The sequence below is a fragment of the Falco punctatus genome (genome assembly GCF_963210335.1).
Source record: "Falco punctatus genome assembly, chromosome: 10".
In the NCBI taxonomy this organism is placed as follows: domain Eukaryota; kingdom Metazoa; phylum Chordata; class Aves; order Falconiformes; family Falconidae; genus Falco; species Falco punctatus.
In genome coordinates this window covers 25,469,519-25,484,282 of record NC_137590.1, presented here as the reverse complement: position 1 = coordinate 25,484,282, position 14,764 = coordinate 25,469,519, and the positions used below count along the sequence as shown (strand labels likewise).

The following is a 14,764-nucleotide window of genomic DNA, read 5'->3' as shown; positions in this document are numbered from 1 at the left end:
GAAGAGATGGGGAGAATGATTATTTTTATTTTTACTGGAGCAGTAAACATCTGACAAGGAGACACACTGAAAGGTAGTAGCAGTCATTCAGGAACATGACATGTAACAGCTGATCCTTCAATTGAATGATCATAGCCGGGGAATGCTGGTCTATTTGTTTCTTTTCCTAGCTTAACTTTATGATCTTTATCTTTGGCTTCCAGTCTGCCTGGGAAAAGGCACTTGGTAGCTTCTGCAAGTTTTCAGATCTAATCATATGTGTTGGTTTTATAAGATGCTGTGGGAAATTCAGATCCTTATCTTTTTGTTAATTCAAGGCCAAGTAGTATTAATTATAAAGTGCTGTGCATTTACACTCTGTGAATGCTGTAAATACTGGATAACAAATGGTGGTGAACCTTGAAAAGCTCTACTCCCCTCTGTCTCCAGGCAAAGCAATCATGAATGTGTGCCTGGCTAGGAATTGTTCAATCCACTAGATTCTCTGAATCGTTCAAATCTGCTGAGAAACAAGGTTTTGAGAGCCTATCCAGGCTTCTTTTTTTTTGCAAGCATCAGATCATCTCAGATACCTCAGTCAAATATCTGAATATTATACCATTTTCACCTTTAGGTATGACTTTTACCTTGCTCAATGTATTGACAGATAAAAATCTTTCAGAAAATGATAGAAATAAACACTGATCTCCCTTGTGTACACAAAGACCTGGATTCTTCTGTATATCTAGTTTACACTCGGGGACTGTCAGGGAGATGGTTATAGCTCTTTGATTTTCCGTGTAGCCCCAGGCTCCTGTGTTGCTTTAGCCTATGCCAGCTGGCAGTGGTTCCCCGGGGACCATTGCAACGTGGGTTTTCAAACTCCCTGCACTTTGCCTGTTCTTCCCCACTTAAAGCAAAGAAGGCTGTACACAGAGTGGGCAGTAAATGATCTAGCTACGGGGCTCCCTTTACCAGGTACTCACAGTAAGACCCTGTTTCTCTGGGTTGTGTAGGTACAATATTGGAGATACCAGACCAGCAAGAAGAAATATGTGAAAAAGTGTTTATATTTTTGGTCATGCCATGCTGAGTAAACAACTCAAGAAACAGTAATGATTGTTTTTGGAGCCTATCTTCCATGTGCTGCTTGGACTGTCACTCCACTTTACAGTAGGCAGAAGAAGGAGGCAGTATTGGTCAAAAGGCATGTAGAAGAACACTTGCACTTTGATATTAAATGCATCCAAACATATTCCAGCCTCCTACAGATAAGATAAAGGAAATGCTTCATCAGATGTTTTTAACAAAGGGACTAGGACAAGAGCTGGCCCATCACAGGCATCCAAGCCATTTACACTCTAGGTCTGGCTTTTTTGTTTGAAAGGGTCCCATGCAATGAGTCCAGGTAATATACTAAAATCTCAAGGCATTGTAGAGCTGGACTTGAAACAAAAAATGTTATTTTGATTACTGTGATTAGAGGAGATTCTGCTGCTATTTTACTGTCTGACCCAGATGCAAGAGTTTCCCAGTTAACATGGGGCTCATGGTCCTGAGTGTTCACTCTAGAGACTCTGTCTTGTAGCTACTGATTCTCCGTTTAGAGTCCTGCTGTATCTCTGGCTATGGCATTTCTAGGTTTTTCAGATAGACTTTATAGTGTCAACTATCTCATTTTTTTTTAAAAAAATAAGCTTGATTTGTAGATGTGTTGAAAGTCTTCAGAGTTCATTGCTTTTTATGTATTTTCAGCAGTTCTAAGGCCCTGTTCTCCAGATCTGCTCTCAGTTTGGTTTCTTTGGTTGGTTGTTTTTAGGTTTGGTGGGTTTTTTTTGTTTTTGTTTTTTTTTAATTTGGAGAGTTTTAGTTAGTATACCATTATTTTATTTTTTTAAAATCAAGATATCTGAATAATTTCAAGTACAAAGTATCCCAAAGTGGAATATTCTGTAACGTAGCAGGCAAAGACACAAAAATGCATGATGAAGCCAGGTGAAGTCAAATGCAAAAGAAGAGCACATTTTTAACTGCACAGATAATTAACCTTTGAAAAAGCTTATCAAAATATGTTCTTCATTTATCATCAAAAGCTTTCATTTAGTTTTGATCTCTTTCTAAAATATTTAACTTCTTTTAGCTAAGTACTGAAATTCCTTGGTGGTTTTTTTCCCTGACATCTTCAGAAAGAGGAAAGAGGCTACATAACACCTTTTACCTTGTAATTTTGTAGACTAAGACATAGCTAGTCTGTAAATTGCACCTGTAAAAATAACCTGGAAAAACTGTGCATCAGTCAGCCGGAATACAGCAGATCCTCCAGCCCTCTTCAGGCCAGACACTTGCCAGATGGAGAACTAAACCCTACAGAAGACATCACTTTGCCCCTTACTTTTCTGTGAATAGGGAGAAAAGAGTTGGCAGCAAAAAATAGTGGATAGAATATATACATTCTTGCGGTTCTGGTGGTGACAGTTACTGAACACCTTTTGCTGGCTGCTGAGTTGTGAAAGGATCCTAGATGTGAGGCAGGGTGAAGGACATATAGGGAGGAAATAAGAAAATAACTGTAGCAAAGGGTACAATTAAGACATCAGAATGGTGATAATATTTAAAGAATTTTAAATAAAGGTGGCCCAGAATACATTTTAACATTAAGGCCTTCAGATTATGGTTTGGGAAAACTGAATGGGATTAGTTGATTTCTTATGACATTATCTTCCTTTTTGACCTTGGATAAGCCATAATACTTTTCCTGCTAAATGAGAATAACACATACCTACCTTGTGTAGTCCGAAGAGAGGCAAATAAAAATGGAAACATGTTGAGATACAACAGAAAGGAGCGTATAATGGTTTAAGAGTATGAAATCTACTATAACACAGTGGCTATTTTAATTAGTTTTCAGAGAAAAGCAAAATGAGATAATACATGTGTATTGTTAGAAATTATATAATCCAAAAATATAGTACAGCAGAGGGGTCAATATTTTCTTTATTTAAATTCTTTTGCCTTTTTTTGGTGTAATAGGAGAGTAAAAGGTTCAAAGTGTAATAGATTTGCTTGTTTATGTTACTTTTTCTGTGGATGCAAGCTGTTAACCCAATATGCTTCCAAGACAAGTTTAATAACTGAACTTCCTGGCAATGTTTAGAACCTTTCCAGAAAAGCACACATGAAAAGATTTGCAGAATGATGGCATCGGTTCTCTTATGGAAGTAGACTGAAGCTTGATAAAGCTTAAGGAATATTTATCTGCTAGATTTCCTTGTAGAATGTGGAAATGGCCCAAAGTAAAGACCTGTGATTGACAATGCATTTATTTAAACTACAAATAGAGGAGAACAGAAATTAGAAATATTCATGGTGGATAGGTCTTCTGATGGCTTTTAAACTTGATGGTCTGAATTCAATCCCTGGATTTGGAGATCACCATCTATCAGAAAGTGGATGGCATCACTCTGTACATGATCTGTTTGATTTGGCTCTTTTTCTTAAAAAGAAACATCCAGTTACCGTTGGAAATAGGTGTAGGTGTACTGTTAGTTTGATATGTTGTGTCGGTTCTAAATCCCATTTCTGATCCTTCCCCGCCTTGCTCTTCTGTCATCAATTACCTCCGTGTGTAAAATCCAAAATCGTTTCCACTTTCCATTCGCTTGGCTTTCACTAAGAGCATATAATGATGGTAACAAGAATTATAAATTATAAGAAAATGTACATTTTTTCTGGCTGAATATTTTCCTATCTTTTCTAAATATGCTACCCCCTGTTGCTTGCTTGTTAATTTATGGATATAGTTGATGGAAGAGTTGAGACAGTAGGCTGCCTTATATAGAGTATAAACATCTAAACTGTACACGAGTTAGAAGTCTGTTCCCTCAGTGTGGAAATCCTTTGGTTTTATATATAACTCTGAGATAAATTTTTTAAAATAAAAAGTTCAAAAGATCATTTGAGTTAAAACTAAAAATAAAGCATATTCTAGAAATACTGAATTAATAGAAATTACAGTTACTATGTGCACTTTCCTGCTGGCAGTATTCTTCTTCAGTTGAATTTAGCCTTGAGATTATGTAGAAGAAATACAGTTACAAATTATGGACACGTGCATTGTAAATACTGCACTTGCATTTTCTGCCATGTTCCAGTATACAAGGATTATTTTATTTGACAGAACAGTACAGACTAATGAAATGGTTGTATTGAGACAAGATTGGCAATACATTCTATAAAATGCCATAATTTTCAGGTCCCAAACATCCTTTCCAGAAATTTAACAATGCCTATATTAAATAACTGTGTACCTTTAAGTTCTTTCCATTAATTGGAAAATACATTTAAAAGCTTGGTTTTGACATAAAAATTTTGTTCATTTATTTTGGAAAGAATACCTACATACCTTCAAAAATTCTGAACTTTACAGTGAGGATTTGTTTGTATTTGTGAGATAGCACTTACTACGTGTCGTTGTATGCAATCCTCTTCCAGAAATCCACCTGTAGTCGTAAGTGCAAAGTTTAGTTATTTTTAAAGAAATCAAGTCCTATTCAGGTATCAAATAAAATAACTCAAAATATAATGGAAGCATTAAACCTTATAATTATTGTAGTTTCCAATATAATAGAATTGAAGTTTGTTAAAGATTGAGTAGGAGAGAAAATGGGAACAAACTGAGATGTGTTTTTCTTTAAAGCAAATAGACTTTTTATGTATTGTAAGGCACAGACTTTTTTTAAAACAAGTAAAAAGCAAAAAAACCCAAATGTGCCAGCTCTGACATTTCCTGTCTGATGACAACGATGAGATCCAGCCTGTTAAGGGCTTAAAATGAATGTCTTGTCTAATTTGTGCTCTTCATTTTTATTTCTTTCCTCCCAACTGTCTCATTTTACCCCACCTGTCACACATCACACTTTCACACCCCTACCTTACTTTTTCAGATTTTACAAGCTTTGCCTTTTGTTTTTCCACATATTAAATGTGATCCAGCCTTTTCTCTTTAACTATTCACTTTACTTTTTTGCCTCTTCGTCATTTAATTTCCTTATCTGTGTGCTCTTTGCTCTTTTCTTTTTCGATGGATTCTAGAACACTTAAGGAAAAATAGAACAGCAAATTTAAATAGCATCAAAGAGAAATAATAAAACATTAGTGCTTAAAGGCATGTATGTTTCCCTTAAAACAAAATAGTAATCACATGATGTCTTTAATAATATAAACAAAACATTAGTGGTTTCCCTAGGGGTACTGTTAATGTTATAAATGTTCCAAGATGTTTATTTGCATCTTGTTAGAATTCTGGTATTCTTGTTCAAATTTTGTAAATTCTGTGCAACTGAACAACAACAGAGTTGTAATAAGCACTGGTAAGAGGCATGCAACTTGCAAGCCACTAACCTTTTTTTCACATATTGATTTCTAATATCTGACACATAAACTGTCTTCCTGTAAATAAACTCTGATTCTGCCTTACTTATTTTGGATAATTTCATGCTCCCTAAAGCAAGTACTTCCAACGTTTATATATTGGGTGTGAGCAGCTAAATAACTAGGTAATGTGTACCATAAATTTTATTAATTACATTTTTTTATTAATAACATTAGGGTCTGGACTTGTACCAAAATATCCTAGGCCTTTGAGTGTTATGAAATTTTGTTAAAACATCTAAACCATTTATAGATGCAAATACCAGAGCTTTAACTTAAGAAATAATGATGTCAGTGTTTGATTTGAAATTTGGTTGACTGGCTTTAGGAGATGGTTAAACAATATAGTATTAATTTTTTAACTAGTTATAATTGACAATGATTGACAGTTGAATTTAGTATCTTTTTAACTTGTTGAATCCTTAGTTTTATAGTTCCTTCCATTTCTTTTTATTACTGAAAGCCATTTTTGGCTTTACTTTAAAAAGGGCACTACTGCTTTCCTGTTGTTCTAAACCTGAATTTTATTTTTATGGTTATTTTTTTTCAAATATCATTCTACTTTTTCATTTAAAATTGCTAAATCTGTTCTGTAATGCTGCCTGTCACACATTAATGTCAGTGACTCTAAGCTATGTTTAAGTTATCCACTGGCATCTAGTAATTATCCAGAACCATGAAATACAAGGCAATATTCTCTGATGTGTAAAATTTCAATTCTGTATGTAATTCTTCAGTCTTAAACACATCTAGAAAAAAATCTCAGTTTAACTTTGGGTATTAAATATTTTAAAGTTTGTGGGGTTTTTTTTCTTCATAGGTCCGTTTAACCTGAAACCATTGTAGCACAAACCAGCTTAAATACGTGTCCAAACAGAAATGGTATAGTGATGACCACACAACGTATGTCACACTGTAAGTGTGCTTATGGCTGGCTCTGCTGAAACTTCTTTCAGAATTTATATTGATTTCTTTAATGATGTTCTCTGAAAAGGTTCTTATGAAAGTTTTTTTACTATATCGAATTAATCATAATATATTTTGCTGGTAGGGATTTTAAACAGTTGAATATCCACTACACAGAATTTGTCTAAATTATTGATAATTTTCATCTGGTAACACACTGAAGATGTGCCATAGCAATGCTGTAAGTGAGCGTAACATGAAGCTCTTGCTTCCTTCTAAATCTTGTTTTCTGTCCTCTGTTTTGAGATACCGCTTCAGACCAAATGCATGCATATAGACACAGTGTATTGGTATCAGACACAAAGTATGTGAAGTCTGATACCTTTTCATCAGTTGTACACCAAGAATTCTATTTTTTAAATGATATCCTGCCAGCTTTTTCACAATCCATTAATTCCTGGATCAACATCAGAAGGAATGTCAGAGCCGAGTGAAATTCTTGTAAGACACAGATGTCAGGATCAAAAGTCAGAGACATTCTCAGAACAGCAGGGAAGCATGCTTGTTAGACCTTAATCGTAACAATTAGTATCTGCCATGTGACATTCTCTATACCCTGCCTATATTTCTTTTAAGTTTCAGGCATGCTGAAATGAGAAAGTATTTACTGAAGTTGGATAGAAAAGTACACGGGCTATTAGTCTTCTTGTTTCCCTTTTTACCACTATTAGCAAACTTTTCTGTAGTGGCTTACTGGGTAAAAAAAAAATAAAAATTGCATCATCCTCACTTTAGATTGAAGTAATTTTATGTTAAAAATATGTAATTCTCTTCTAAGAGTCGATTATGTGAAGGTATTCCTTTAATGCATATGGTTAATGATTAACTAATCTTCAAGGAAAAGGCTTCTAGTAACTAGATTTATCCACACTGATACCCAGTTTTCCTTGCATAAAAAAATATTTGTGTTCTTAGGAGTGAGTGGTTAGCACTGTGCAAATTTAGAAGGTTTTTTGTTTGTTTTTCAGTGCACTAGACAGTAGAGGATATTGAAATGGTTAGACCCCTTTCTGCTACTGTATTGCATTACTGAATTGGCATTCAAAGTTTAAGCAACCATTTCAAGGAATAAACAGATTTGCAGGCCTGTTTTTGTCATTCTTCAGCGTGGTATGCTATAGGTACATTACAGGTTATTTTTATCACAATTCTTTATCCTCTTTCTTAGCCTTCCTTTAATTATTGCATTGATACAGCAAAAGCTGTCAAACATGCATACAAAACTTTTCATCTTGGTGTAGTGGAGAAGGGTAAGAAAGAAAAGGAAGACGAAAAGTATCGTCAAAGGGAGGAAACGGGATCTTTGAAGCAGTTTGAAATGTTAATTAATATTAGTACTTTATATAATAAATATGACATTATACATATATATTATATGTTTAAATAATACTAAATATAGCAAGTTGGCATTGTTAGAGATGGGGAAATTAAGTATGCTACCAAAAAAAAGCTAATATTTTCGTATGCATTTCAGAAAAAATAGAGAAAAGTGCTCTGTTAGGGAACAACGACAGAGTAGCTGAAGGAATCTTACGTTTGATCTAAAGATGTGAGAGTAGATTTCAGTCTCTAGTCAGGCTGGAAGGAGTTGATAATTTTGGCCAGAGAACTCAAAATGGCTGAATACAGGATTTTGAGGAAGAATTTAATGACTAAAATTGATCAGCAGAGGGAGGAGGATGAAAACTGCATAGTGAGATTGAGAAGTAGTCAAGAAAATGTTACTGTAGACATGAGGCAACATTTTTCAGTGCCCTATATCTCATGAGAGGACAAGGCCTAGAATGAAAAAGGATAGGCATTTCAGATAATTGCTTTAAAGAGTATAAGGGTGAGGAATACCGGGAGAGAATGGATTATGCCAGTGTTAGGTTCTTTGTAATAAGAGAATAAAAATATGCGTAGGAAAAAAAGGTAAAATATAAACAGGAATGCTGGTAACTTAAATTTGGAAAGATTAGGTCAGAAACTGGTCAGAAATTTCAACCTCAAATGCAGGAGGTGGTGATGGGTCATAGGAGAACAAAATAATGGCAGAAGATTATATCCTTTCAATTTTTCAGTGGAAAAAAATCAGATGTGAAAAAGAGTAATGAGGTAGAGAGCACACATACAGGAGACAAATAGGAGGAAGGGTTTGACAAGGAGTTGTAGATGGAAGAAGAGCAATGAGACCGATGACCTCTTAGTTAACCATAATGGAAAACATCAGTTTTGAACTGAGAATCTGACCAAGCTATAAAAAAGAAAAAGCAAATGTGTAGTGGGGATGACTTATACTTTATCAGTACAGAAGCAAGAACTACACTTTGTTGTACAGAAGTTTTATCTGAATTGCTGCTGGAGCATCTATGTTCAGATATCTCCAAGAATGGAGACTCCACAACCTCCCTGGACAACTTGGGCCAGTGCTCAGTCACCCTCACAGTGAAAAAGTGTTTTGTGATGTTCAGGTGGCACATGATGTGTTCCATTTTGTGCCCTTTGCCTCTAGTCCTGTTACTGGGTACCACTGAAAAGAGCTTGGCTTCGTCCTCTTTGCACCCTCCCTTCAGCTGCTTATATACATCAATAAGCTCCCCCCCCAGACTGCTCTTCCCTAGGCTAAACAGTCCCAACCCCCTCAGCTTTTCCATGTCTGTTAGGTGCTCCAGTCCCTTAATAATCTCTGTGGCCCTTTGTTGGACTCTCTCCAGTATGTCCATGTCCCTGTCATACTGAGGAGCCCAGAACTGGATGCAGTGTATCTCCCTCTTGCTGTAGACTTCTGTGATATTTTCCAGGCTGTTTTTCCCCAGCCCGCCATGGGCTGTAGCAGAACATGCCACCTGTGAAAAACATACGGGTGATGTGAAACAAGACATTTTTATTTCTAAAAGCACATTTAAACTTTATAGATTCAAGCGTGCTGTGGAGCTGTCCTTCATAAGATGAAACATGCACAAAAAATGAACTATTTTATTTGTCTGCATTTTGACTTAATCCCTGATATCTTAAGGATTTTGGATACACATAAATAGTAGTAACACTTTATTCTTACATGCCACATATTTTGCATGTTAATATCTGAGAGGAAAATAGCAGCCTACAGGAAAGCCATTAATCAGAAGCACTAAATGCCAAAGGTAAAAATTAATGAATTCACTAATGGCTTTTTCTTCTTCTATCCCTGCTGTTATCATTCAGCTGCTTTCATTTATCTGCAGTTTCTTCACTTTTCAAGAGTATTTACACAAACATGCCCACTTCTAGCATCGCACGCATTTAATACTGAAATAGAAGCTGCAAACAAGTAATGCTCTTGGGTGATTTGACTGGAAGCATTAAATTGCTGTCTTAGAGAGAAAACAAAGTCTGTGAGAAGCTGGAAATGAAAGTGTTATAACTAACCAGATATACCCGGTTTTCAAAGTCTATATGCATTGCACCAAAATTGGTGTATGGAGGCAGAGGGTTTGATTGATCATTCTTTGCTTTTGCCTGGTAAGAGAAATTCTACAGCAATTGCTAAAAAAAATGTATGTATTTTATATTTTTATTTGAGAAAGGAAGTATCTTCAAACTGTGCAAGTGTGTGTGTTTTTGTAGTATTGAAGAATGACTAAGAGTAAATGAACAAGAAAATAGAACTCTGTTTTGGTTTAAGTAATTCACTCTTGCTCAGCATCTCACCTAAAATGTTAGCAGAACAATGATTAGTTTAATGTACATGTGTTCCATTTTTGTACCTCTAGGTTTCCGGTTAATAGATTGTAGCCAGAGGTTTGCTTTCATTTTATTTCAATCCACTTTTATTCATTCAAAGACTGAAAAAACATGAAGTGATAAACCCCAAGATTTGTTTTGTTTTCATTTTATTTTGACACATAAAATATTTAAATAGCTTCTGAAAATAACTTTGTAATCTCAAATTTAATTAATTTGATTGAAGTTGATTCTGTAGTATCTAGAAACTCTGAACAGGAATAAGCAGAAATACCTTTAATTTAATGATGAGGAAGCGCAGAATATAAAGAGCTTCCAATGCAATACCGAATAGCTATTTGCATACCCATTTTGTTGGCAAATCAAGACAAATGCGTTTACTTAACTCCTTGATTAACTTTTAAAGATTTGAAGAGGTTCATCCACTTAAGCCTCTTTAAAGATGCTCCATATTTCGGTGTTCCAAAATATGTACAAGCAGGTTTGTGTTTATATATTCATGTTTGTATGTTTATGCATGTATACATATGGACTAATGAAAGTCCATTCTCAGCGTAATTCACTATATATGTGTTACAATCCCGGACCAAATTATGCTTGTTCTACCTGGGAATATCTTTTTTCCCCCTCTGTGGTCTATGTAAAGACAAGATACAGTAAAAGCAGTTACTACTCAAAAGAGCCTGAAGTAACTAGAGTGACTGGTGGATTTAAGGCAGATATTAATGGTAGTTTTGATGTAAATTCTCCTGTGTTGAGGAGAGCCAAGGGATACAAACCTGGTTTATTTCTACTTTTTGAGAAGCATCCTGTTTAAAATGGAACTGGACAGAGAATGAATTATGGTACTAACAGGAGGTTTTGACATATGTTCTTTAAGACATTGATTTCTAATTTTTGTCTGTCATCAAGTGCTTTAACTTCTGAAACTTTGCCATGAAAGTGGAAGTGTTCAGCCACAGTGCATGAGAGAACAGCTGAATTATACTTTTATGAGCTCTGAGAGCATGTGGCATTTCACATTCTCAAGTACGTTCTGTATTAATTTACTTTTAGCTGTAAGTCAGAGCGAAAACCTCTTTAAATGTGTAGAGGAATGCAAATCTAAAGAAATTACAGACATATTGAACAGTTAGGATAAGAAAGAGATGATCCTTGGGAGGCTTACTTATTTATAATTCTTTCAAAGTAATTAAAGGTATTGCTAAAGGCTAGCAGTATTATGATGACCAAACCAGATATTCTTCAGGTACTGACTGTAGTGTTGTTGACCTCTGACAAATATTCATTCCAGCCCTACTCTTTAATTTCCATCAAACCACAGCTTTTCAGTTCCCCCACTTTGCAAGGAAGCTGTGTGGTTTGTGTGAAGAATGATGTGACGTTATTCAAATATTCTGGACAGCATCTGGATTTTCTGAGATGGCTGAGGTTTATTGGCTTCTTCATCTGAGTGTTTGATTAAGTGTCCGAAGGTTGGCCTCTCTAAGCCTATTAAATGTTTTCTTTTTTCTTTAATTGTTAACATCTGAACCTTATTTGTCTTTATTTCCTCTCTTTTCTGTCCCTTCTCTATTTCTTAAATGTTTAGTGCCACTTAATTTCTACGCTTCTTTCTTTTGCTCTTAGCTATTCTAATTTTGTCTCTAAAAGTTTCTGTCATTTTTTTGCTTATTCAAGATTTCTTAAACCTTTACCTCTGTTCTTCTTTTTCCTACTACCAAATTTCTCTTACTTTCTTACTCCTCCTACCCATCCTATCTATTATTCAGGTGTCTTAATTATTGTATTGAACATTCTGCGGTTCATAGATCATCCCATGCATTTGGCCAGTAAATCTAGTACATATGTCACACTGTTTATGACTTTTCTACCTTCAAAGCTGTCAATTAAACCTGTGTCTTAAAAGCAGCAATCACAAGTTCTCAGCTAGCAGGCATCTGCTCTGCACCCCTAGATGTGAATGGCAGGTCAGGATTAGTCCAGAGAATAGACCTGAGTCTTCATGCTGTGCTTATGAAGTTGTGAAAGAGATCTTGAAAGTAGACTCTGGAGGAAGAGTTGTGATTCTTATGAAAATAAAGCAAGAAACCACCCAAAATCAGTGTTTCTTTGGAATTAATAGTGCTTGCACTGAGTGATTTGGGAGGCTATAATCATAGAGTCATAGTGTGTATCTTTTGCATAAGAAAGAAATACAGATAGTTAAGAAGTACTGTAAATCAATTAATAAAATTGGAGCAGGGGAACATTTGGAAAACCTGAGTGTAAACAAATTGGTGGTCTAGAAAAATGCGCATTATAATTGTAAGTGAAAATATAGGGAAAAAAAAGGTTATACCACTGGAAGTTAATATATTTACAGCTTACATGTTTTTGCTTGCTACAGAAATTAAACAAATCTGGATGCCAAAAATTAGTATGTGGAAGTAGGCAAGGATTATCCCTCTATTCATTAGTATTTATTTTTATTATGATAGCCTTTATAATATGTCAACTTTTAAGTTGAATACTATGTCTAGTATGTCAGGCAGGGATTATTTGATAAAAATTTTGAGAACTGAGATTTCTTGTGCCATGAGTGGTCTTTATTTGAAGGGCCAAGGACTTTTCACATGACACTGAATGGATCACTTGACTGGAAAAGTTTGTTTCATTGTCTAGTATCCCAAATCCCACCTGTCTATTTCACTGTCTGTGTTATTTGTATGTTTAGCTTCATTTATATTCAAATAACAGAGTAGTGTTACTGCAATTATTCCTGCATTCTGTTAAAAGGAAGTAAATTCTTTGCAGTTCATGTGAAAAAAAGAGAGAACAGAGGAAGACTTCTGAAAGTTCACCCAGATTGTCTGTAATTAAATAAGAATTGAAGCTAGGTCTCCAGCACCTGGGTCACAAACTTAACTATAGGCCATTCTTCTGCTGCCAGGAGGGTGTAGGAGTAGCTTGGTATGCCATAGCATTTAGTTGCATATATGAAATAGAACCACGGTAGTTTTCAGCAGAAGGTGTAATTCACAAAGGTATTAAGAAACACTTCCTGTGGGTGGTCATGAAACTGCTAGATTTTGCCAGGATTAGAAAAGAACAAAAAGACAACAAATGAAACCAAGTCATTGAAATGTATGAGGGCCTGGATAGCCAGACCACTGCATCTCATGATAAAGACCATTCCAATTTGTTGATTAGCGGCAGTTTGAGAGTTTGTTAGACACAATAAAAGGAAAGCTGCATCGAGGATACTGACTGTGTCATTCTGAACACCACTTACACTTGGAAACTCAAATCAGGTTGCTAGAGAGGAAGGGTTCTAGTGCAGGTTAATGAGAGGATAATCTAAATGAGCCCAATCTGGAGTTTAGTTCTTAGAATTTAGAGCTCAGCAATAGCTCTGCAATTGGCAGACATTTGGGATATCTACTGCTCTGCTCAACTGAGTTATTTACTCATTAACTGTTGTCTGAAATCCTCTACTGTTTATATAAATTTACATGCAGAGTTCAGAACTGTTTATATAGAAAGCTTTACCTGGCCCAGTCCAGCCTAGAGTCCAACCCAGAACATCTTATTTTTTGAGTCAGAGTTCATATAAATACTGGAAGTGAAAAAGTGTGCCTAAGAGCACTCTATATTTTGCCTGTTAAAATATTCATATGCTCGGATGTTCTATGCAAAGATAAAATTTTGGCTATGATAAAACCAAGTTTTCAGTGTCACTAAGTGCAATTAATGCAAACTCAAAATGATGTCCTAATCTGTTATTAAAGATAGTTTTGAGAGAGAAACAAAGAGTCTAGAGAACTTTGAAACTGGAGAGAATTACAGATCTCTTCACAACTGCAGAACACCTGGTGATTAGTTAACTGCCAGCATTAAATACCTTCCTCCCTCATTTGTTTAAATGATGGAATGTGTACATAAACCCAATAATACCTAAGGTCTTTTGTGTCCATTATATTGTGGAATGAGTATTTGTTAGCCATTTAAACAAAACAAAAAACCCAAACAAACAAAAAAAGAAATGCAAAAGAAGTTAAAAATAATACCAGACCTTGAAGTAAGCAAGAAAGAGGTGATGCTTTTTCAAGTCATCAAGTCAGTCAAGATGACAACAGAGAAATAAGTTTATCTTTTAGGCTAAACATAAGGACTGGAGAAATGTCATTAACTTACAGAAAGTAGAGGGTTTTAGTCACTGTGACTTAGACGAAGTTTCCCATGTTAGATAAGCATTGGCTAGTTTATCCTAAGTTAATACTTGTTCATTAATTCCTGTTATAATGTATGGCCTAATGGAAGGTATTGGCTTTCTCTGCAAGGCTTGCCTCTCACATCCTCACATGACAGCAGCTGCAACTGTGCTGTTTTCACTTCTGCCCTCACCAGCCCAGTTCCCTGGCAAATACTTTGCTCAGTATGAAAAATCCTATCAAAGGTCATATGTATTTGAACAATATGCCTTTTCTCTTTGGTAGCCTTTTTTCTCTCTCTTTCACCTGTTTTTAAAAAAATACATTTAATTCATGAAACATTTCTGCTTTAGTCTCTTCATAAAATATGTATAAAACTGTGGGCCCTAGGTTTCAGTTTTCCTGTCTTTCATCTAATGCTTTTGCACCCTTTCAAATCAATCATCCTTTTATTTCATCCCTCATGCTTGCATGCCATTCAGACAATTGAC

At 35.4% G+C, this 14,764-nt stretch overlaps 1 long non-coding RNA gene across 1 annotated transcript in view; it reads right to left on the bottom strand.

Annotated features, from left to right (window-relative positions):
* Window positions 1–14,764, bottom strand: part of LOC308071020 — a 78,797-nt gene that overhangs the window by 41,621 nt on the left and 22,412 nt on the right. Inside the window, exon 2 of the long non-coding RNA XR_013930968.1 lies at window positions 1–14,764. This exon is cut by the window's left edge and continues 41,621 nt beyond it; it is cut by the window's right edge and continues 21,291 nt beyond it. This is a non-coding gene — a long non-coding RNA (uncharacterized lncRNA).